Source organism: Arachis ipaensis, chromosome B03 (assembly GCF_000816755.2).
Source record: "Arachis ipaensis cultivar K30076 chromosome B03, Araip1.1, whole genome shotgun sequence".
Taxonomy (NCBI): domain Eukaryota; kingdom Viridiplantae; phylum Streptophyta; class Magnoliopsida; order Fabales; family Fabaceae; genus Arachis; species Arachis ipaensis.
Window position 1 is genome coordinate 75,179,168 of NC_029787.2, and position 26,666 is coordinate 75,205,833.

At 35.6% G+C, this 26,666-nt stretch overlaps 2 long non-coding RNA genes across 2 annotated transcripts; one reads left to right on the forward strand and one right to left on the reverse strand.

Moving 5' to 3' along the window:
* On the reverse strand, nucleotides 4,894-5,337 carry LOC110269725. The gene is made up of 2 exons (XR_002358489.1): nucleotides 5,283-5,337; nucleotides 4,894-5,052 (listed from the first exon to the last, which is right to left on the reverse strand). It is a non-coding gene; the product is annotated as an uncharacterized LOC110269725 (long non-coding RNA).
* On the forward strand, nucleotides 12,836-23,733 carry LOC110269726. Its single transcript, XR_002358490.1, has 3 exons — nucleotides 12,836-12,983; nucleotides 18,620-18,625; nucleotides 23,723-23,733. It is a non-coding gene; the product is annotated as an uncharacterized LOC110269726 (long non-coding RNA).

A 26,666-nucleotide genomic window follows, 5' to 3' on the forward strand; every position in this document is an offset into this window, starting at 1 on the left:
GCTGATGAGTCTCATCTGTCGGTTATACAGCCAACCCGACATGTCCTGGTAGTTAACTATTGGACAGTCCCTCTGTGCGTGCATCCCCAAGCTCAATAATATTCAATGGAGTTAAACTCCAAGATCAATATAATATTCCATGGAGTCACATTCCAAGCTCAATAATATAGTATTCCATGGAGACGAACTCCAAGCTCAATAATATAGTATTCCATGGAGACGAACTCCAAGCTCAAATATAATATTCAATATTTATATATATATGCATGCTCATGGGGGAGTTAAAGTGCCCGGTCACATCTTGCGACAGAGGGTCAAGAAATAGTCTCAGATACACAAGCCACATAATAATCTCTTTCCTTTCTTAGAATAACACCTTAAATCAAAACTCTAAATCTTATAGAAACTTTGGCAATATCTCCTTTAAAACTCGAATTTCTTCCACCCTTCAAGGGTCCCAACTATCAAATCAAACACCTCTCAATCCTTCAAATCATTTCCAATAACAAATTATTTCAAAATCAAACAAATACCAATATTAAATCTTTTTCCAAAACCGACCAACTTCAACAGCAAATTATTGACAACAGCTAAACCTCACATTTTATACCATATACACAATCCATCAATTATTCATTCATTTCATTCCTATCTTAAGGTCTTCTAGCCTAAGTTTTCACGTGACATTAAACATTAACTACGAGAAACCAAAACCATACCTTCGTACGGAATCAAAATATTCGAAGCTCCGGAGAAACTTTCTGACTGAGCTATCGAAGAAGAAAATGTCCAGAATCGTCTATGCTTCCTAAAATTTCCGTTTGCCAAACCCAAAGAAAAGATGAGCTATGTCACTGTCAACTTCCACTAATCAAAAATGGTGCCAACATGTAGAAGAAGAGGTTACAAATACTCTTACCGGATTAGATTTTTTATTGGAGTTATGGATTTTAAAAAATCGAAACCGGAAGTTCGGAAGAGTTTACGTTTTCTCTCTTTCTCTCTTCGTTATCCTCTTCCCTCTCTCTTACGATATTCACGTGTATATATATATATACACACACGTAACCTAACGCATAATGATAATAATAATAATATATGTAACCTAATGCAAAGTATAAACCACCTTTTATTTTCTATGCTTTATAATTAATAATAGTAATAATAATACTAGCAATAGTAATGATGGTCATGTAATAATAATAATAAACGTAATAATACTGCTAATTATTTTGTCATAAGGAGTAATTGCTGATTAAGCTCAATAATCTGTTCTTGAGGATTAGGATCAGTAGTTACTGCCCTAGCCTCTTCTTTTATGGAGGACTCACTGCTTGAGTACAGTTGTTGATTTCTAGCAACAATATCTATGAGTTCTTGAGCCTCTTCAATCATCTTTCTCATGTGTATAGATCCACCAGCTGAGTAGTCTAGAGATATTTGAGCTCTTTCTGTAAGCTCATAGTAGAAGATGTCTAACTGTACCCACTCTGAAAACATTTCAGAGGGGCATTTCCTTAGCATCCCTCTGTACCTCTCCCAGGCATTATAAAGAGATTCATGATCCTCTTGTTTAAAGCCTTGGATGTCCAGCCTTAGCTGTGTCATCCTTTTTGGAGGGTAAAATTGATTCAGAAATTTATCTGATAACTATCTCCATGTTTTTATGCTTGCTGTAGGTTGGTTATTTAACCACCTCTTAGCTTGATCTTTTATAGCAAATGGAAATAGTAATAATCTATAGACATCCTGATCCACTTCTTTATCACGTACCGTGTCAGCAATTTGTAAGAACTGTGCCAGAAACTCAGTAGGTTCTTCTTGTGGAAGACCGGAATACTGGCAATTTTGCTACACCATGATAATGAGCTGAGGATTTAGCTCAAAATTGCTTGCTTTGATGGGAGGTATACAGATGCTACTCCCATATGCAGCTGTAATGGGGTTAGCATATGACCCCAGAGTCCTTCTGGACTGTTCATTTCCACTTATTTCCATGATGGAGAAAAGAGAATTGATATGAATTGCAAATAAATTATATTTTTAAATTTTTTTTATTTTATTTAATTAAAAGTAACCGAATAAAATAAAACAAAATAAATGGAAGATAAAATAAAAGTTTCGAAAATTAGAAGAAAATAAAATAAAAGCAAATTGAAAACTAAATTAATTTATTAATTAAAAAGATTTTGGAATCAGCAATCAGAAAGATATGATTGAAAATTATTTTGAAAAGATATGATTGAGAAGATATGATTGTAATTTATTAAAAAAAAGATATGATTGAAGAAATTAAAAAGATTTGATTTTTGAAAAAGATTTGAAAAGATCAATTTTTAAAATTAGAATTTTGACTTGACTAAAAAAAGGATATGATTTTGAAAATCTTTGACTAATTTAATGCAAAATTTCAAAATTTATGAGTAAAATAAGGAAAAGATATTTTTTAATTTTTGAATTTTAACGAGGAAAGAGAAAAACAACAAAATGACACTAAACTTAGAAATTTTAGATCAAAACAAAGAGAACAAACACGAAAACTTTGAATGTCAAGATGAACACCATGAATACTTTGAAGATCAAGATGAACACCAAGAACAAATTTTTGAAAAAATTTTTAAGTAAATAAAAGCACAAGGGACACCAAACTTAAAATTTTTAGAAAATCAAACACAAATTTTTGAAAATTTAAAGGAAAACACAAAGAAGACACCAAACTTAGAATTTTTAAAGATCAAGAAAGAACTAAGAACATGCAAGTTTGATGAGTAAAATATGAAATAAAGGCATGCAATTGACACCAAACTTAAAATATGAAACTAAACTCAAATAAAAGACTCAAATTTTGTGAATTTAAACCAACAAAAATAAATTATTCCTAATCTAAGCAACAAGATAAACCGTCAGTTGTCCAAACTCAAACAATCCCCGGCAACGGCGCCAAAAACTTGGTGCACGAAATTACAATCACACTTTTACAATTCTGCACAACTAACCAGCAAGTGCACTGGGTCGTCCAAGTAATACCTTACGAGAGTAAGGGTCGATCCCACGGAGATTGTCGGCTTGAAACAAGCTATGGTTATCTTGTAACTCTTAGTTAGGATATCAATAATTCTCAGATTTAATTGTAAAAAGTAAAAGAACATGAAATAAATACTTGTTTTGCAGTAATGGAAAACAGATCGAGGTTTTGGAGATGCTCTATCTTCTGAATCTCTGCTTTCCTACTATCTTCTTCTTCATGCACGCAAGGCTCCTTCCATGGCAAGCTGTATGTTGGTGGATCACCGTTGTCAATGGCTACCATCCGTCCTCTCAGTGAAAATGGTCCAAATGCGCTATCACTGCACGGCTAATCATCTGTCGGTTCTCACTCATGCTGGAATAGGATCCATTGATCCTTTTGCGTCTGTTACTACGCCCAGCACTTGCGAGTTTGAAGCTCGTCACAGTCATCCCTTCCCAGATCCTACTCAGAATACTACAGACAAGGTTTAGACTTTCCGGATCTCAGGAATGGCCGCCAATAATTCTGGCCTATACCACGAAGGTACTAATCTTAGATTAGAAACCCAAGAGATATACACTCAAGCTATTGTAGATAGAACGGAGGTGGTTGTCAGGCACGCGTTCATAGGTGAGAATAATGATGAGTGTCACGGATCATCACATTCATTAGGTTGAAGTCCGAGTGAATATCTTAGAATAGAAACAAGCGTGATAGAATGAAAAATAGTAGTAATTGCATTAATTCATCGAGACACAACAGAGCTCCTCACCCCCAACCGTGGGGTTTAGAGACTCATGCCTTCAGAAATACAATATGAAACGTGTAAAGTGTCATGAGGTGTGTAAATACAATAGCAAAAGGTCCTATTTATAGAAAACTAGTAGCCTAGGGTTTACAAAAATGAGTAAATGATGCAGAATCCACTTCCGGGCCCACTTGGTATGTGCTTGGGCTAAGCATTGAAGCTTTCACATGTAGAGACTTTTCTTGGAGTTAAACGCTAGCTTTTGTGCTAGTTTGGGCGTTTAACTCCAGCTTTTATGCCAGTTCTGTCGTTTTGATGCCAGAATTTTTATGCTGACTTGGAATGCCAGTTTGGGCCATCAAATCTCAGGTAAAGTATGAACTATTATATATTGCTGGAAAGCCCAGAATGTCTACTTTTCAACGCAATTGAGATCGCGCCAATTGGGCTTCAGTAGCTCTAGAAAAGCCACTTTGAGTGCTGGGATGTCAGAATCCAACAACATCTACAGTCCTTTTTCAGCCACTGAATCAAATTTTTGCTCAGGTCCCTCAATTTCAGGCAGAAAATACCTGAAATCACAGAAAAACACACAAACTCATAGTAAAGTCTAGAAATATGATTTTTGAATAAAAACTAATAAAAACATAATAAAAATTAACTAAAAATAATGCCAAAAAGCGTATAAATTATCCGCTCATCACTTAGCTTTGGAAGAAACTATACTCTCCAGGCATTTGAAAAGTCCTGTTCTTTGTAAGTCCTGTTCTTATTCCTTTCTTTTATTTCTTTTCCTATTTCACACTTTATGTAAAAGATTTGAAAAGAACTAGGGGACAATTTTTTATACTTCCAAAATAAGGGTTGTTTTCGTAACTAGAGTAAGTGCAATGAGAAGTATTGGAAATTTGTTAATAGGGTTTTGGCTATTCACTTTTGGATTGCCAGGTTATTCCTGGATATAGACATGGTGTTTTGCACAAAATAGATCCAAGATACACATGCCAGAGGGAGTTTGCTTTGAAGCATTTGCCAAATGATCCATATTTCTAGCTGGTAATTGTTTATTTCCTAATGTCAATATTATTTCCTAGGGAAGTTAATGAGCCAACAAATGTTGTAACTAACCTTCCAAATGGTGAATATTTGGAGAAGCATTTTCTCGTGTGATCTTTGTCATTGAAGTTACTGAGTGCCTTGTTGATCGGTTGAGTTTTTCTGTAGCACGATTGGAATTGTTGGTGCTGATTGGAGGCTTCCATGAATTTCCAAAGCTTTTATGTGTCACTGAGGTCTGAAAAAGGATAAATATTTAAACTAGAATAAAAACATTTTGCATAGTTGAAAGAAAATATCAACTACAACATTAATGTTTAATAGATTATGTGGAAATAGTGTAAGATGGTAACTGAGATGGTAAACAGTGTATAGATAATACAAGCTATTGGACTATCGAGTTTATCTCGGTACACAGTTTATAGCATTGTCACAATTCGCAACATTAGAAGTGGAATGGAAATACACCTTTTGGATCTGATTACTTGGCAAGCATGATGCACCATGCCCGTCCTCATTTATTTCGGGTTTAGAGCCACTGCTCTACCTCAGCTTCTTGAAATCATGTCTTATGTTATTCTACTGTAAAATCCAAATTAAATATGTCAACTCAGTAGGCATAGTTAGTTACAAACTAATCAACTTCTTAGGAGAAAAGAGAGGGGTTGCTATTGCCATTGGGAACGAACAACACATGATTGAAAGAACATCTGATAATACTGCTTATATATCAGATCATATTCAGTTCTTACAATTGATTGATTTACATAAGATCTCATATTGGCTTATGCAGTTATGCCTCTAATGAATCAATAATAGTTCAAAGATCATAATAGCAGAAATCTAATAAATTACTCACCTCGGGTGTCCTTTGAAACTGAATTTTCTCAACTTCTTTGTTTTTTATTCCATACACTGTTTCGTCTTTGGTTTTAATTTAAATCTCAGTTTCTGCTACTGTTTTGTCTCTTTCCCCATTTAGATACCATTTGTTATATCTAGTTTCATTAAAATCTAATTTGACTGTCACTGTTTTAGGTGTCAAAAATAAAAGAGGTTGTGCCTCCTATTCTCACCAAGTTAGGCAAGGTAATGTTGTGCTTGTTATCTTTTGATAAACATTTTGATACAAGGTGGTCTATGCTTTGGTAGTTAATGGTCTATTGGTAATCAATAAGCATTCCCATAGAATAATGAATTTAAAGTGCTTTGTTGACCTTTTGGAAACTTCTAATTCAATGGCATCACTCCACCATTCTTGGTAAATTTCATTTCTAAAGTTTCTTAGTTTAAAAGAAAGAGGTAATATAGATTTAAATGATGGAGAGCTGTAGCAACCATGCAGTTCTATTTTTGTTCCATCGTATTTACTTTACTTATTTCTTGCCACACACGATTGATCCTTGAATCTGGATAACACTGGTTCACGTTTTAGTTTTGTTCTAACTGGGTTCTATTTATGCTTTTTCTTATATATATATTGAGTAAACTATCATTTGAATGTTATGCGGTGGGACATTTTGTTGTAGATTTCTGCAATTTAATTGATGAACCATATATAGCTGTACTCTTTGCTATTTTGCTATTAACGTCATTTTCCTTTTATAGTGATTAAATTTGAGATATTCTATGGTGGTAGGTTAAAAACCCCTAGACTCTCCAAGCATTCATCGATCTTAGCTTCTTGCTTCTTTGTAAGTCCTATTCTTATTCCTTTCTTTTATTTCTTTTCCTATTTCACACTTTCAGTCATCGATTTTCCTATTTATTTTCCTATGGTTAAACAAGATTTGAAAAAGTTTTAAAACTTGCGAAGAATATGCATGGACTTACCCGCTGATGAAGAACGCATCACAGGGTGGGTACAATGTCTTTTGGAAACCCTGTTATGTTTATTGGATTTGATGAAATAGAATTCTGTATTTGATTAAAGTTTAATTTAAGTAGCAAGTCTCTGTAATTAAACCCGTGCATATGAGTCGGTTATGGCTGTGTTGTGTTGAATGTGTTAGTTGAATTGATTTATTTTTTTGGTTAATATTATTTTTGGGTGCTATGGAATTATAGAATAGAATAGAACTGATGTTATTAAACTCTGAATTGATTTATTTTTATGTTGTGTTGAAATGAAAAGCTGCATTCCTCTTGAAAGTTGAAACCAAGTTAATACTATTGTTTTAACTCTTTCCTAGAAGTCAATAGGCATTTGGTTTAAATATGCATGTAATGTTGTTACAAAGAATTTGATCCTTGTTACTTAGCTAGCCTAAAATATGTTTTTTTTGTTACTTAAGTTCACAACTATAACAGGTTTTGGGATCACGTTTCTGTGTCTGAAATGGGAAAATCCTTGGTTTTTTAGCTGCTTCCTCTGCTTTTTATTTTATTTTTTTAACCTGTCCTTTTTCTTTCTTTTTCTCTAATGTATGTGTTTTTTGATGCCTCACAAACTTTAATTTCAAGTTTCAGCTTTTTTTCCTTTGGGGAGAGGAGAGAGAGGAGAGAAGAGTAAAGCTTGTTTAGACTAGAATTGAATACCCCTTCTTATTTCTTTTTCATTAAAAAAATGTTTTTGAAGTACTTGGTATTAAATATGCTGCCTTTAAATTAGTTTTTTTTAGCTTCTTTTATAAAGTAAGGAGTGCTGGGACTTCTTAGTTCTACAGTTTTTAAAAAAGCTCACTGCTTTAAACTTACTGAGTTATCTTATAAATGAAGTGAATGCATTTACTGAGTTATCTTACAACTTCATATATTAAATAAATTGCATTAATGAAGTACTGTATCTATCAAGTAGTTGTGCAAGGAAAAATGGTCACTAGAGTACATTTATGGGTCCATATAGTATTTAATGTGAACTAATAATCTTCTTGTGTCAGTGTGTTTTAAAGAGAATTGAATGAAATTTAATGAAACTTTTGCTATTGAATAATATTGAAGTATATTAAATGTCAATGTTTATATAGCCTCTGAATTATTAAAATTTTAATTGTTGTGTTATATTTGAATAAACCTAATTTTATAATTGCATAAATTTCTAGCAATTTTGGTGCAGGAAATATCAGCTTTCTCTCTATCTAATTAATAAGTTCTGCTATTTCTGTGGTACTGCTTTGCTGTTGCTTTGGTACTAATTATCTACTACCGAACTGCTACTCGCTGCCACTGCTACCTCTCTAATTCTGCTTCTGCTGCGCTACTATTTTGGTGCTGTTGTGGTACAGATTAAGACAGTATTTAAGGTTGGCTCATGCGAATTTAAATATATCTATTAATTTGTTATTAATGTTATGCGTACAACTTAAGTGCTTTCCTGAGGCACTCACTTTAGGACCTTCTTTAAGAATTGCTAAAATTTAATTTTCTTTGCTATTTTATGTCCAATGCCTTCAAAATATGCTAGACTCGTAGTTAGTGAGACTAGCAGTAAGGACTTCAAACTAGAAACTTAGCTATCTATTTGAAATATATAGGTTTTCGATGGATGTGTCCAAGGATTGGATGGATACACCACATCGTGAAAAAGAATATCAACTCGGTGTAGAAAAGTTTATACACTTTGCTTTTTCATCACTGGGAATTCCTCAAGGGAAAGACATTCAGTGCCCATGTGCAAAGTGTTGTAATAGACTTTGGTTAAGGAGAGATGTCGTGTATTACCATCTAATATGCAATGGATTCGTAAAAGGTTATAGGCGGTGGTTTAATCATGGGGAATCACTTGTTGCTATGGATGTTGACAGTGACACAGATGAGGAATATAACTGCAATGATAACATTGATGAGTTGTTACGTGATAGATTCAGAGATACTACACAAGTTGATGGACATAACATGGGGCCTAACAAAGGTGCAAAAAAATTTTATAAATTAGTAGATGAGGCAAGAACTATACCCTGGATGTAAAAAAATCACAAGATTATCCTTTACCATCCGTCTTTACTTGTTAAAATGCTTGCATGGTTGGAGTAATACGTCGTTCACTTCTCTCTTAGAATTATTGAAAGAAGGAATGCCACATTTCAATATTTCTACTACTTTTGATAAAACGAAGAATATGGTGAAGAATTTGGGTCTTGACTACCAAAAGATCGATGCATGTCACAATGACTGCATGTTGTATTGGAATAGGCATAAGAATGACTCATCTTGCCATGTCTGTGGAACATCCCGTTATATTGAGCATCATGTAGAAGAGGACGATGCTACCTCATCTAAAAAGCCTCGTAAAGTTGCTGCAAAAACTCTAAGGCATTTCCCCCTGATTCCCAGACTTCAAACGCTTTTTATGTGCACAAAGACGGTTGAAGCTATGTCCTGGCATCATAATGAACGTGTTAAAGATGGGTCATTAAGGCATCCTACCGATGGTGAATCTTGGAAAGCCTTTTGATAGTCGACATGAAAATTTTGCAAAGGAGCCTCGTAATGTGAGACTTGGCTTAGCAAGCAACGGATTCAATCCGTTTCGAACTTTAAGTAGTACACATAGTACATGGCCTGTTGTTCTAATGGTGTATAATATACCCCCTTGGATGAGCAAGAAGCCTGATTATTTTATGCTCTCTTTACTCATTCCTGGCCTACAATCAATGGAAAATAATATTGATGTCTTTCTTCAACCACTAATTGAAGAATTAAAAGAATTGTGGGAGTTAGGTGTCGAAACTTATGATTCCAAAGAGAATAAAACATTCAACATGAGAGCATGTCTTTTATGGACAATTAACGACTTCCCTGCGTATGCTATGTTATCTGGGTAGAGTACAAAAGAAAAATTGGCTTGTTCGTGTTGTAATGATGAGACTTCTTCTATATATCTGAAACATAGCCACAAGACTATTTATATAGATCATCGAAGGTTTTTACCCATGAACCATCCATGGAGACATAATAAAAGATCTTTCAATGGGAAAACTGAACTTAGGTCTCCACCGCAGTTGTTAGATGGAACAACTGTATTTGATATATTGCAAGGGGTAGATAATTCTTTTGGGAAGAAGCAAAGGAGATCAAAGAATGGCATTTCAAATTGGAAAAGCGGTCAATCTTTTTCGATTTACCATATTGGAAGTTCAACATGTTTATACACAACCTTGATGTCATGCACATAGAGAAGAATATAGTTGATAGCATAATTGGAACTCTTTTGGATATTTTTGGAAAGACAAAAGATCATGCAGCTGCGCGTTTTGACCTTAAAGACATGGGTATCAGGAAAAACCTTCAACCAAAAGATACGAATGATGGTAAAAGAACTAAGTTAGCAAAGGCATGCTTCTCAATGACTACAGCAGAGAAAACAATCTTTTGTAGTGTGTTAAAATGGGCAAAATTACCAGACGGCAGCGCTTCCAATATTGCTCGATGTGTGCAGCAAACAGAAAAGAAGATTTCTGGTTACAAGACCCATGATGCTCATTTCATGTTACATTACTTGTTGCAAGTACCGATCAAGAGCATACTTCCTGACCATGTTGCCATCGCTTTAGTTCGATTATGTTCATTTTTTCGCCGGATATGTCAGAAGGTAATTAGCCTACATGAGGTAGTTAACTTAGAAGCAGAGATTGCTGAGACATTATGCCAATTGGAGAGGATTTTTCCTCCAAGATTTTTTGACATAATGGTGTACTTGCCTATCAATTTGGCAAATGAAGTGAGGTTAGGTGGTCCAGTTCAATATCATTAGATGTACCCTGTTGAACGATACATGTGCACACTAAAATCGAATGTTCGTAATAGAAGTCGTCCAGAAGGACCCATTGCCGAAGGATATTTGGCGAATGAGTGTATTAATTTTTGCTCAAGATATTTGCATGAAGATGTCCAGACAAGATTCAACAGAGTCCCTCAAAACAATGATGAGTGTGTTTCTGATGAGCTGCGAACTCCTAGTTTGTTTCCAAGCAAAGGATGTCCTTTGGGTGGAAAAATGGGAGATTTGTTCATGTTAGATGAAAAATCAGAAATACAAGGTCATGCATACATCCTAAACAATTGTGATAAGATCGAAGTCTACATGAGGTATTTTGTTTGATTTATTGTCATTTTGTATACCTCAATCATAACATTTTACCCTACTAACAAATAAGAATATGAATATTTGATCTTCAGAGAGCATGAGGAGGCAATAAATGATAACAATCCACGAAGAACAAAGTGAGAGAAAGCCAAAGACCATAGTCAACAGTTCTCAGAATGGTTTAAAACTCGTGACATGAAAAAGGATGTGCCTGGTTGGGCAAAAGGGTTAGCTAGGGGTCCAAATAGAGTTGCAAAAAGAGGTCCAACCAAGGAGGTCATATCTAACCTCAACCAACTTTTGGGCACAACAGTTAGAAATCCTCATTTTGTGACTTTGCTATATACTAGTTGGCATGGTGTGCCTAAAAACCTCAAAGAGGACATGTGGGATTATGCCAATGTAGGGGTGTTCGTGGTACGGTTTGGTTCAGTTTTGAGAGAAAAGTCATCTGATCCAATCGTTTAATTAAACTGCGGTTCAGTTTGGTTCGGTTTGTTTATCGACACCATCCGAACCAAACCAAACCAATTAAAATCGGTTTGGTTTGGTTTGGTTTTCTCGATTTTTTAAATCAATTCAAAAAAAATACTACCATACTATTTCATAAAGTCACAACATTGAAATCCACAAATCCAAAAACACAATAGCTAACAAAGTCTTGATCTAATAAAATTTAACGACAAAAAGAATTCAAATAATCAATTATTGAGTCAGAAAGAAAATAAGTATAAGATGAACTGGTGTGGTACCTAATTTTTGGTGGTTTAGAGTCATATATACACAGTATATAATTCATGTTAGGAAATATTATATAAGCCCTACCCCTCTCCCTTTGAAAGTAAACGATATACACTCTATTTTCTCCTTCTCTTCCTGAATACAATGATATCCAAGCAAATTTAATTAGCAACCTATGAGTCAAGTGTATCTCTAATATATAACTGCATTAAAAACTTCAAAATAGAGATCTTTATTTAATTGTAAAACAAACTAATTAAATAAAAATTTTATCATAGTTCACTAGTTGAGTGAGGTGCCATTTCGTTGGAGCAGAAAAAACATATGGTCTAGAATTGATGCATAGAGAGAAATCCACTGAACCAGTGAACCACCAATCAGAAGCAATTTCCTTGAAGAATGAATAACAAATAAAACAATGAACACTGAACTAGCAATAAAACAACATCCCACAACAATGAAATCAATGAATCAATAACAAGTAAAATAATAAAACAATAAATTTTCCTAAATAATGAAAAACAAATAAAACAATAAACTGAACCAGCAATAAAACAACAACTAGCAACAATGAAATCAATGAAGCAATAACAAGTAAAACAATAAAACAAATTACTTAATTCATGTATTATTGTTGCAATATCTTTGAAACTAGAACAGGATGGATGGATGTTTTGTTATGCTCAATAGCTGTCTAATCTATATCAAGTACTTATTTGTTCTTATAATTATGCATTATGAGTTTGGATCAAAGAACACCTAAATCACAGTATTATTACTTTTAACAACTACCATATGCAAAAAATGGAAAAGCTTTCTATGTTAATTGTTAAGGACATCCTTTGAGCTTGAACATTGAATAATGAACAATAGAACAATAATTAGAAGCAATTTTAGTAAATTAACAACAAATATATTATACAATGAACAATAATATACTAAACAATGAACATAGAACATAAATTATTCAAATAGAAGCAGAAATTCAAACAAAATAAAATTATTAACAATTACCAGAAATTTAAACAAAAATACACTGAACATAGAACATAATTATTCAAACAAAAGCATAAATTCAAACAAAATTACACTGAACAAAGAACATAAATTATTCAAACAAAAGCATAAATTCAAACAAAATAAAATTATTAACAACTACCAGAAATTCAAATGAAAATTCACTGAACATGAAACAGAAATAATTCAAATTAATACCTGATTTGGATGAGTTAGATCCTTCATATCTAGTGTTTGGTGTTGGGAGGTGCTGGGAGGGGCTGATCTGGCGCTGCTAGGTGGCTGGTCTGACGCTGCTGGGAGGCTTTGCTGTGAGGCGCTGGTTCGCGAGAGTGGGAGGCACTGGTTCGCGGGACTGGGAGTGGGAGGGGCTGGGAGGGGTTGGGGTAATGGGGTTTCTTGGCTGCGCTAGGTTAGGAGAATAGGAGTTAATGAGTTAGGTCATGTTAGGTTATCTGATGGGTTGGGGGTGGGAATGGTTTTTTTATGGTTTTTAGTTGACCGGTTTGGTTTGGTTCGGTTAGGGTTTTCAGTATCAAACCGAAAACCAAACCGAACCGCATAAAAATAGCAAAATATAATTTTTTTGGATTTTTCAGTTTTCGGTTTTCAGTTTTTTCGGTTCGGTTAGGGTTTTTAGTATCAAAATCGAAAACCGAACTGAACCGCATAAAAAATAGCAAAATATAATTTTTTTTATTTTTTCGATTTTTGGTTTATTCGGTTTTCATTTTTTTGGTTCGGTTGGCCGGTTTTGTTCGGTCCGGTTTGGTTTTGAACACCCCTATGCCAATGTATGTAAATATAGCATTATATTGATTCTAAATCTGAATAGTATTGATTAAGAGAAAAGCAATAATTAGAGGACATGTACTGAAAATTATATGTTAAATCTGACTAGTATTAAATCTTTCTTCCTTTGTTAGAATTTACTTTTTGATTTTACATTTTGCTTTATGATTTTGTATATTGCTTCATCAGGGTTTATTGATTTTGCTATATTTTGCTGATTGAATCCATATAATTGCCATAGTTTTTTCCCCCTGGCTAGTTCAGGGCTTAAGATTTTGCACTCTAAATTTAGCTAGTTTAGGCCTTGACATAAATTTAAATTCTGTTAAAATATTCTAATTATTATTTGCATGCAGTTTAATTACAGTTGTCTTGAGATTTAATTTTGATTCTTGTCCTCAATCATTCCCTGTGTGTTCTTTTAGGACTTATGGTTTATTACATTACTACAAAGAATTCATTGATGATGCATAGGAAAAAGGTTCATTACAAATCTGAGCGTTGATTTTGTGTAACGAGTATTTTAAATTAATATTTGATAATAAATCTCTCTACATAAGCACACTTAATCACATTATTAACCTAATTGAGTTATCTGTAGTGATATATAATTGGCAAAGGTTGTAGCACTTTTTGGAGAAAATTAATTAAGTTTTATGTTGATTTTTTTATTTTATTTTATGTCCTGACTGCATTATAACTTGTGAATCCCATTTCCTTTTTGATATTCAATGTTTTGACAAACTGCCATGGTTTATAATCTATTGATACTTCCCTTTTTCATGCTTAATCAGTCTGATTTAGAGATATTTTGGAGCTGACTAAGGCTTTTAACATGAAAGAGACAAAGGAATTAGCTGAAGTTGCTGGTTTTTTTGTTGAAAAGTGGTAGTTAATTACTACACTCACCTAACTATATCAGCTTATAACTCTCGAGAGGTAAAATATCTATATAAAGGTATTGATGCTAATCTCAAATTACACTTATTCTTCTATGTTCTATGGTTTATTTATATAATAAATACAGAGCTCTCATGTGATGGAATCTATCTCTCTAGCTAGAACGAGTTCTTATGGATTTTGTGCTGGGGTTGTAGATTTTCTGTTCTTGGTATTAGATTTCTTTGTTTTCTCTTTTCAAATAGGATATTGTGAAAAGCTTATTTTTGGTTTTATAATGTAACTGTTTAGGATGCAATCATTCCAGTGAAGTTTCTTCTCCGGTTGCTGGGAACTTTCCAGGTTATATGGACTATCAAGTAGGAATGAGATCACAGATCCCTGTTGAGAGAAAATGGGCCCTTGGGATTCAGGTGCAGTGTTTTACTTTGCTATTTAGTAGTATTTACACAACTGGATTCAGTGATATGCAGTTTCTATTTCGCTTGTTTTATTCAACTGATGCCATCAATAAATGAATTAATGATGATTTCTTGTTGTTAGAGGAAATAATAATTTTATAAATGTCTATGATTGTCTAACTGGTTCCAGATCTCTGGTTAGTTTAGTGAATTAGAATTATGGATTAAATGTGTTCCTTATCAAATTCATTGCTTGTTGTCTTTATCGTGTTTAGTTGTTGTCATCAGACGATTGACGGGTTATCTGATATGCAATCTCTTAATGCACATTACTTAGGTTTTTCAATGCGTATATAATTTGGTTTTGTCAAATTCAGAAAAGTTTCTCGTGACATACTAAATTATTGGTAATGTCCTAACCTACTTCAGCATTTAAGTCTTGACTATTAATTGTAGTACTACACTGAGTTATTAACCTTAATCCTATCACACTCTTCAATGTTGTTGTCGTAAATGTGCCTTTCTTTCTTTGATTTTCACATATAAATAGTATGTTAATATTGTTTACCTTTGAAGATTGAAACTCTGAGCGATTTCTAATTTTGTTTGTATCACTGTTGTAGGCCATGCAATTGCTGCAGCTGCAATTGTCTTCCCTCCATCAATCAAAATGGAGAAAGAGGAGGAGGAGCTATTTCAGATCAAAGTGCTATAAATGGAAGAGGAGGAGCTGTTTCAGTTGCTCTTGTCTTCAATCAAAATGTTGCCAAGGTAGAGACAACTTCGGAAACTGCTGCATTCTCCCAAAATTCTGCACTTGTTCTTACCCCAGTTGTCCCAGTGTATGCCCTTGACTATTGTACAAAGTCCTTTTGGAGAAGTGCTTTCTACTGTTTTTGTTGTTAGTATTTCAAATTATATTATATTACTTGCTCAATTTGCAATTCTGATATAGTTAAAGTATAAATAATTATGATTGCTAAAATTTAGTGTTCATTTATTTTAATGCCTTTGTCAAGTTTGTCAATCTTACTGATTAGTATCTGTTTTTTGCTTCACTCCTTATCATGCTTTCAAATTAAGGAATCAAGTTGCATAGGCTTCTATTTTATTTTCTCTATTTTCAGTTTCTATTTGGTGCAAAAGTGCATGGTGTTGCTCTGTATTTGTACAACATTTGTTTTCTGCAATTGATTTTACACTACTAAGTACCTAGAATTCATGACTTTGATTTAAGAACCCTTGTGGTTTGGTAAAAAATGGCACATTTCTTTATGCTATGTGTCCTTTTATTTTGTTTTCAGATAGATAGCAATGAGTATATTTGGTGGAAGGCTAATGCTAGAGAGACAAAGGAAGAACTAATTGATAGAGAGCCTAAGTTCCTGGATTAGTATATTTCTGTTTAAGAACACTTTTGTTGTTAATTGTTTACAATTATATAAATAGCAGTGTATTATAGATGTGCTAAGGAATAACTCTATTCATTTTGTAGAAGCTAATTTAATTTTACTTATTTTTTTATTTTAATATAAGATGTATGAGTATTCAAAATTATAATCATTCTAATACTTTTGGTTCATTATAAATATATTTATTATTTGAAGAATATTATATAGTATTATTGTGTATTTATTTTTATTTTATATTTGACTAATTTGACTAAAAATGCATGATTATATATATATATATATAGAAAATTAAAAAAAAAAACCATAAGGGACCTAAGGCTACACTTATATAGGGTAGCTATATGGTATACAATGTGACTACACTTTACAGGTGATGCAGTAGCGTTGAAAAGCGTAGCTTATTCTGGTAAAAATGGAAGCTAAAAAGCGTAGCCTTTGGTCTTGGACAGCATCACTTGAAAAGCGCACCCTATTCCCAAATGCCAAAAGCGTAGCCCTTGGTGCAGAAAAGTGTAGCCTTTGAGAATAGGCAACGGCCGAATAGGAATCACTCCAAAAAGCGTAGCCGTAGCCCAAAAAGCATAGCCGTAGCCTAAGGCATCATTTTTTTTTACTTTTGGCTACACTTTTCAAGTGTACCTGAATGGGTGTTTTTCTTGTAGTGTTCCCTGCAATTCCTTTGAGAGACGACCCGAGGTTTGAATACTTCGGTTATTATTTTTCTTGGGGTTTGTTACCTGTGACAACCAAATTTTTGCATGAGAGGATTCTTTGTTGGTTTAGAAACTATACTTGCAACGAGAGTTATTTGTGAAATTCTTTACCATAAAAAATCCATTCATCAAAATGGCACCGTTGCCGGGAAATTGCAATGGTGTTATATTATTGGTTATTGTACATATGTTAATATTGTGAATAGTTTGCTCTTTTGATGATTTGCTTGTTTGAGTTAGTAGTTAGATTTTATCTCCTTATTTTTGTGCTTTTTGTTTTTGTTTCTATACTATGAATTCTCATCCCTTTGACTATGAGTTTGTTACAACTATGTTATAGGAAGTGAAGATTACAATGACAATGTGCATCAACGGTGGAACAATCAAAGGTGGGAGGAGCCTCAAGGGATCGATCAACCTTTTTGGCAACAACCTCCTCCGGTTTCTTATAGGTATAATCCAACCCCTAATGCATATCAATTCAATAGCTATAGTGAACCCCCTTGTAGTTACCAACAAGCCTTATCATATGCTTATGAACCTCATCCTCAACATAACCCTCAACCATACTCACAAGCCCCTTTTTACCAAATACCTTCACATGACCCTAATCCTTACTCACCATACCAACAACCATATGAGCCATATGAACCATATATAAAACCACCACCATTCACCTCAACACCTCCAAGAACCACCTCCTCCATACTATTACCAAGATGAACCACCTCCAATGTATGTAAATTTTCACCCACAAGATGAATTCTACTTACCACCATAACCCTCCATGGAAGGATATTCATGTCCATCGATCAAAGAGCAATATGATCTTGCTTATGTTAGAAAGTTGGAGCAAGAATCAAGGGATCACCTCAAGGAATCAATGGATCGGCTTCAAGCAACCATCCGTCAAAAGATAGACTCATGGGATTCATACCCCAAGCAAAACATGTTCAAGGATGATTGTGGAGGAACAACCGTGGAGTGTGTTGTGCAACAAGTGGAAAAATCGGAGAATGTTGAATCGCTACACCCTTACCAAGAAGAACCACCTTCCTATTATGAACCTGATGAGGGAAAAAAGGATTCCACACAAACTCACCGGCAAGTATACCGGGTCGCATCAAGTAGTAAAACTCATAGAAGTGAGGTCGATCCCACAGGGATTGATGGATTGAGCAACTTTAGTATGTTGATGAATTTAGTTAAGCAAATATTTGATGAATTGGGTGAAATTTGATTAACTGAAAATAAATTGCAAGTGAACTAGAGTGTAGAATGAAATTTGACAGAAAAGTAAATTGCAATAAGCTTAAATGGCCGAAACTTAAAGTGCAAGAAATTAAAAGGGCTGAAACTAAAATTGCAAGAAAGGTAAATAGATGAATCTTAAAGTGCAAGAAATTTAAATTGCAGAATATAAATTGCCAGGAAACTGAAATTACATGAATAATAAAAGGATTTGGGTGTTGGGAATTAAAACAGAACTGGAAAATGCAGATTGCAGTAAATCAGAGAACTCTAAAATGAAGAAATTTAAAGGAAGTGATTCATCAAGGGTTGGAGATATTGCAATCCTGCCTGAATCAATTGGATCTCACTCCTTTCTCAATCATATGGTAGATCTATGGCGGATTGAAATTGATTGGATCCCAATTCCTTGGTAATCCAATCACTCTAATCACAATCAATCTTGCCAATTCCTTGATCTAATTGTCATGAGAAGAGGTTAAATGCAAATCTTTTATCCATAAGCCACACTAACTCTCAAGATCTCAATTCCTCCCAAATAGTGTTGATCAAGAGAGTAGTGAAGGATAGAGCTCCAATTCTAATGCAAGTGATTCCCCTTCCGACGCTCACATAAGCATTCACTGAATTAAACCCCCTTTCGGAGTGAATAATCCACAATCAGGATAGAAGATACCCAATTGCTACACAAATGAATAGAGAAAAAGAAGAAATTCATTGATTCATTGGAATTACAATAGAGCTCCTCCCCCTAATGAATTTGGGGTTTAGTTCATCATAGCTCAAGTAAAACCGAAACAGAAAAGAAAAATGATGCAGCAGAAGAAAACAGAAAGAAAACTAACTCAGATCTAAAATTCTAAAGAATTCCTAAAAGAAGAGCTAAAAGAAAAGTAGAAAAGGAAGATCAAAGTAAAAGAAAAAAGGTCCTGATAAAATAAAATTTTGTCCTATTTATACACTTTCTAATTCAGTCACCAAGTATTTGGAGTAGGCTTTTTGGCCTCTGTTGCAGTGGGTCAGGATGGTACTTGGTTGCAGCTTCCAGGCGAACGGAGAATTTTCAAAGTGAGCACAGCGTTCATTCACCCATGCGTATGCGTGCTTCGCGTATGTGCATCCCTTGCATTTTTGCACATCAACGCGTGCGCGTCATATACGCGTGCGCGTCGTCATTGTCTTCAGCCTCAGCCATGCTCGCGCGCCAAATTCACGCGTGCGCGTCCTTGATAGCGTTCGTTTAGTGAGCGCTATGTTCGTGCCATGAACGCTGCCCACGCGTGTGCGTCTGTTGCGTATGCGCGTGGGTGGCAAAATGTCAATTCCAGGCTTCAGGGCCACCCACGCGTTCGCGTGCTTCTTTCCAGATTCTCCATCGACCCGTGCGCATCATGTACGCGTGCACGTCGGTTGCAAAACTTCAATTCCATATTTGAATTTTCCCGAAAACGCTCATTAAGCCAACGTAGCGCTCTCTTTGCAAACGAGCGCCAATTACATCCACACGTACGCGTGGTTCTTCAAAAATTCATCCCTGACGCGTAGGTATCCTGTACGCGTGTGCGTCGCAAGAGAGCACGGAGTTCTCTATTTGAGCGCAGCGTTACTCTGCACTGCCCTTCTTTCTCTTCATTTTTCACCTGAAATCAACCAAACAAGCAATCAAAGTCTCACCAAAATCACAAGGTTTTTGCATCATTCATAATAATCACCTAATTCTTGCATAAATCTCATGATTTTATATAAAGTTAATGATGTTTGATTAAATCAAGATAAACATAAAATTCCACTCTAATCACTTACTTATTGTGCAAGAAAGTGCATAAAACCTAATGAAACAAATGAAAAATACTTGTGAAACTAGCATAAGATGACTTGTCATCACAACACCAAACTTAAATCCTGCTTGTCCCCAAGCAAGCACTAGAACATGAGAAGAAATGAAAGAAAACAGAAAAGCATATATGTCCTTATTTAACAGGTAATTGAATTTGGTTCATAGGGTTTTATGCAAACAAAATGCAGCTCAATTATTAACTTCCGAATGTGAAATGTCTCTTTGAGTGTTAACTAGAGTTGCTGCTATAAGACCTTATTCTCTATTGATCCTTGTTAGATTTTTTTTCTTCTCTTTGCTTCAGAAACTTATTTTTCAATTATAGCTCAATGTTAAGTATTGCAGCAGCTTTTTGGCTTAATTTTTCTCAACACCTCTTCACTACAGACACTTGGCTCACAATTCTTCTTAAGAACATTGATGCTCAACACCTCTTTGGGTTACTAAATGCTTTGTAGTTAGGTTGCTCTTGATGGTGGATTTTCGGTTGGTAATCCCGGATTAGTTAATTCAAGTTACCAAGTTTTAAAATACTCCTCAGAACCTAATAATCCAAGCATATCCTAATAGAATAGCACCACATGCATGTGTCTTAAGGTCCAAGCTATTGGTGTCTAGCTTTTTTATTTGTTTCTTTCATTTTTGTTTGCCAATTCTTGGTTTTTCTTCTTTTCTCTCTTACTATTTCTTTTTTTTCCAAGGATCTTTATTAATTGAAGGTTCATAATAGCTACTAAGTTTACACTACAAGAGACATTCTATCCTGGAGCTTTTATTATTGAGCTTACCGACTAATAAGGCAATTACCACCACAGAACTTTATTTTTATTCCTACCACATTGGACAATCACTTTCTGTTTCAATATTTTCTCTTATTTATGTAGAGGGGAACAAGACATATATTCAAGTAGGATGAGTGATGCACAAGCGAACATTCTGGCTAGATTACTGACTTAAAACAGTAGTGAACTAACAAAATGTAGACAAGGGTAAGCTAATCAGAGAGGGGATACAATCAGACTTCCAACTAAAGCACTCCAAGGCATAAACAGTTGAGTAACAATACAACCTTTTGGCATCTTCTTGCTTAGTCCTTCATCATCCCCTTTGGCTTTCGTGCTTTTCTTGCTGATGATGTATAATCCTTCCAAACAGTTGAGTAATTTTCTGTAATGATAGTGGAAGTTGCTTGTCCCCCAAGCACTTGAAAAATGGTTAACATGCATGAATGTTTGTAGGCTTTTGAGCTTATTTCGGTGTGTGAACACCAAACTTAGCTTCTCGCCCATATTTTTTATGCAGCAGATTAATCACATACATGAAACCTTGTGCTTTTATTAAAGAAAACAGATTATGAACTAGGACTACACAAGTGCTAAGTAGTTTTTCTGATTGTTTGGAGTTACTGATAAATTCTGTAGAGGGTTGTAATGTGTCATTGATGAAATCTGTGGTGGAACACCAAACATAAAACCACACATTCACCCTTAAATTTTTTTGGTGTCCAACACCAAACTTAACTCCTTGCAATACAGATAAATCTACCTAACCTTTTTATTGAAATAGCTAAGAAAGGAAAACTACCTTTGGTTGGGTTGCCTCCCAACAAGCGCTTGTTTATCGTCATTAGCTTGACGTCCTCCTTCTTTGTTCATCCCAACTCATGAACACTCTCTTCTTTGTTCCAAGATCCTCCTAGATAATGCTTAGCTCTGTGACCATTTGCCGTGAATATGTCCTTTGTGGCTTCATTCAGAAGTTCAAGACTTCCATGTGGGAAAACCTTAGTTACCAGATAAGGGCTAGTCCACTTAGACTTGAGTTTTTCAGGAAAAACCTTGAGCCTGGAGTTGTATAATAACACATGTTGCCCCGGCTCAAACTCTTTTCTTGTGATCTTCTTGTCATACCATCTTTTAGCTCTCTCCTTGTATATCTTAGCGCTCTCATAAGCTTCCAATCTGAACTCATCTAGCTCATTAAGTTGTAATAACCTTTTCTCTCCTGCTGCTTGAGAGTCAAGATTGAGGAGCTTGGTGGCCCAATATGCTTTGTGCTCAAGCTCCACAGGAAGGTGATAGGATTTTCCATAGATTAGCTGAAAGGGTGACTTTCCAGTTGGGGTTCTGAATGCTGTTCTATATACCCATAGAGCATCATCCAACTTTCTGGCCCTGTCTTTCCTTGTGATCCCAACTATCTTCTCCAAGATTCTCTTTAGCTCCCTATTTGCCAATTCAGCCTGCCTATTAGTTTGAGGGTGGTATGGTGTGGCCACTTTGTGAATTACTCCATATTTATGGAGTAGTTTCTCCATTTGTTTGTTGCAAAAATGACTGCCACCATCATTAACAAGGCCTTTGGGCACCCCATATCTTGTAAAGATGTATTTCTTAAGGAATTGAAGGACAATTGGTGCATCGCATGTGGTTGTGGCTATAGCCTCCACCCATTTGGAGACATAGTCCACTGCTACCAGAATGAATTTGAAGGAGTAGGATGGAGGAAAGGGGCCCATGAAATCCATACCCCAGAGATCAAACAGCTCCATACTCTAGACATTCACCCACGCGTACGCGTGCTTCGCGCCTGTGCATCCCTTGCATTTTTGCACATTGAACGTGCGCGTCATATACGCGTGCGTGTCGTTGTTGTCTTCAGCCTCAGCCATGCTCGCGCGCCAAATTCACGCGTGCGCATCCTTGATAGCGTTCGTTTAGTGAGCACTACGTTTGCGCCATGAACGCTGCCCACGCGAGTGCGTCTGTTGCGCGTGCGCGTGGTAGCAAAATGTCAATTCCAGGCTTCAGCGCCACCCACGCGTTCCCGTGCTTCCTTCCAGATTCTCCATCGACGTGTGTGCATCATGAACGCGTGTGCGTTGGTTGCAAAACTTCAATTCCAAAATTGAATTTACCCGAAAACGCTCATTAAGCCAACGTAGCGCTCTCTTTGCAAACAAGCGCTAATTACATCCACGCGTACGCGTCCTACGCGTCTTGCACACGTACACGTGGGACTTCAAAAATTCGTCCCTGACGGGTAGGCGTCCTGTACGCGTGCGCGTCGCAAGAGAGCACAACGTTCTCTATTTGAGCACAGCGTTACTCTGTACTGCCCTTCTTTCTCTTCATTTTTCACCTGAAATCAACCAAACAAGCAATCAAGTCTCACCAAAATTACAAAGTTTTTGCATCATTCATAATAATCACCTAATTCTTGCATAAATCTCATGATTTTATATAAAGTTAATGATGTTTGATTGAATCAAGATAAACATAAAATTTTACTCCAATCACTTTCTTATTGTGCAAGAAAGTGCATAAAACCTAATGAAACAAATGAAAAATGCTTGTGAAACTAGCATAAGATAACTTGTCATCAGAACCCTTCCTCCAAAATAATGAACTTTCTTATCCACCCTAATCTCCAACAGATGAAACCCTTAGTCTTCTCCTTCAAAGGCAAGAAGAGATGCAAAGGGAGGTGCTAGAATTCACGGCCACCTTGGACGAGGTGGTACACCGATTAGCCTCCCAATATTTGAGCACTCAAAAAACTCCCATGGCCATATGTGGGGAGTTAAATGAGGAGCATAGCATGAAGGAGAGATCAGAAACTCTGGTGGAAAATGAGGAATGTTGCTTTGTGTCAGAACAATTGAAAGAAGCTATGATTGTTAAAGAAGAGGAAAAATTAGTTGAAGACTTAGGAGATGCGGAACCTCCATGAGAACCTAGAGTGGAAGAAAATGCCTCCAAGAAGATTGAAGTTGATGTTAAGGAGGAAAGTGCACAACCTCCAAAGCATATTCCATAGGAAGAATTGGACGGGATAGATCAAGAATTGAGTTCCCATGGCAATAAAGATTAAGCGTCAAATCCTAGTGGTGAGAATCCTTTGAACTTGAAGAACCTTCTCCCGGTGAATTTGAGAGTATTGTGGAGGTAGATTCCTACCACCCTCCCAAGTATAGTTTGAGTAAGGGAAAAGAGTTACACAAAATTGATGAACAAAGGATTAAAATTAAGAGATCTTGTGAGGAGGTGGAGGTCCTTAGAAAAAGAAGAACGGGAGTTGAATGCGCTTTGTCAAGATCCTTGGAAGCTCCTTTACTTAGGTTGTCATCTTCTCATACACTTCAGTGGGTAAAAGTTATCTCTATTAGCTTTATTGTCCCACTTGAGTACGGTTTGCTTGAAACAGATGGTCAACCTAGGAAACTTTGTGGGATGAAGTATAAGAGAAGGATGTTTCATGGTTGGCGTTGCAAATCAAGGCTCTTTATGGTTGATACTTCAAAGATGAGGTACAAAGGTTTGGCTAGTGCTCAATTAGACGGGTCTAGAAGGAGAGTTAGGCACTTTGTTGAGAATTCATCTTGCTTACCACCCGGATGGATTAATGATGATCAACTTGAAGACGGGTGTAGAAATAAGATTTGGGATCCGGGAATACATGAGGATCAAATTTGGGAGCCCTTAGCTTGTGTGGAACTCCATCAAGGCTTGGTAGTATTAATTTTGAATGATCAAGCTTATTGGAGATTCAAGCATTGGTGGATGTTCAAGGATGGATTCAAGCACAAGCCACCTTGATGAGGAGCTCCCCATAAGTCCAACTTAAGGACAATAAATAAAAGTGCTAGGTAGGAGACACCCCACTATGATAAAATCTTTTCATTTTCACCTTTGTACATATTGGTAATTAGCTTAATTTCATGTTTTATTTGGTTTGTTGAGTTTATTTGGGAGTTTAGTATGTTAAATAAGGTTTTATGGTGTTTTGGTAGCTATTTGAAGGATTGAAATGCTTGGTTTGGTGCAAGAACTTGAAAAAATTTTGAAAAATAGAGCACCAACCGACGCGTACGCGTGATCCCAAGCTTTTCGATCATCCACTCGCACGCGTCACTCACGCGTACGCGTGGATCCAAAATTTTTACCTCCCAGCAAAAAACTAGAGAGTTGTGCCTGAAGTGTGCCAGACTTGTGCCTGAGACACAAGTCAACCCATGAGTACGCGTCAATCCACGCGTACGCGTCACTCTCTGATTTGCCATGCACACGTACGCGTGACCCACGCATACGCGTCGCTTCCATTTCACCATTCACCACGCGCACGCGTCACTCCACGCGTACGCGTGGATAGCCTTCTTTCATCACCTTCTTTTCATCTTTCTTTCCATTTCTTTCCCTCTTCTTTCTTCTCCTCTCTTCTTTCATTCTCTTATCCATCATCCAACACTACCACACACCATTAACCATTAGTTAGTTTAGTTAGTTAACTATTTAGTTAGTTTTATTTTTGTTTAATTTTTGTTTTCTTATTAAGTGTTGGATTATTAGTTCTGTTTACTATTTATTGCTGCTTATTATTAACTGAATGCTAATTTAGCATAACTGTTTTTGATATTCCTTGTTGGATTTTTTATTGAGGTTAGAATTTGTTACTTGGTTTTGAGTTCTTCATGCTTAATTTTGTGAACACCAAGTACATGAGAATTGCCTTTAAGCATGTTAAATCTTTTTGAATTGCATGATTTAGCCACCATGTGATTTGAATCCTTTCCTTTGATTAGGCAATTTCTTGATGGATGATGTGCATTTATCTTACTGCATTGTGTTTCTTGATTATATGCATCCATATATTTTTGGCTTGAATGCTTTCATGCTTCTTCATTGCTTGTTTGGATTTTCTTAACCTATGAGTTTAGAGTATCTCAAGCACACTAGAATGAGTGAAGTGCATGTTCCTCTTTTTTATACTTGTGACAAAGTTTTTTGTTGGTGTGTGTGTTCTAAACTGCGCGTAACTTAGAATGCACACTTACTTTTATTCATGTTACACATTGGGTCACTCATTTCATTCTAGTGATTTTCCTCATTCCAACAATTTATGCTTCCTTGCTTTTGCACTTACTTTTCTTACTATCCTGCTTTCTATTTTCAAGATGAGTCATTATAAGCAAAAATAGAAGTGGGAGAAAGAACACGCAGCACCGGTTGACCCGCCAGCTGAAGGTGGCAATCCGGAGAGTCACCGTACCCCCTTGCTCATCTTTGAATGCACTGAAGACGGTGCAACCTTTTAAGTGTGAAGAGGTCGTCCGACCAGTCGGCGTTTTAGGTGACAAATTTCTAATCCCAACACTTTTGCATTTCATTCTTAGGTCTTCTAGGATTTTTAGTTGCATTTGCTTATTTTTGCATATGTACATAATAAGCTTAGTCAAAATAATGAATTTTTTCTAAGAAATTTATCTATAGGACACCCCAATTGATTTGAGTAAAAATTTTTCAGTGAACTTGTTTGAATTATATCTTGTGGAACATGTTTTGAGCTAAGAACACAAGCTTGTGAGTTTTGAGCCTAATTGTGTGGTTACATTATATAACCACTTTATTTCCTTCTTGTGTGTATTATCCTCTTTCTATGATTGTGATCTTTGATTTGTTTGATTCTTTATGTCCATTATTTTGTGTATACATGTATTTATATGATTGAGGCCATCATTTCATTTAGCTCACTTACCCAAATGGCCTTACCTTTTATCTTCCATCGTTAGCCTACTTTGAGCTTACGATTAACCCACTTGTTCTTAATTTTAGCATATTACAAGCATTTAAGCAAAAAACAATAAATGTCCTTTATTTGGATCTTTGATTAGCTTAGGCTAGTGAGTGTGTATCATTCAAGTATGGGGAAACTTGGGACATTGGTTGGGAAAAGGTGTGTGCTGTATTTTTGTTGAAAATATTGG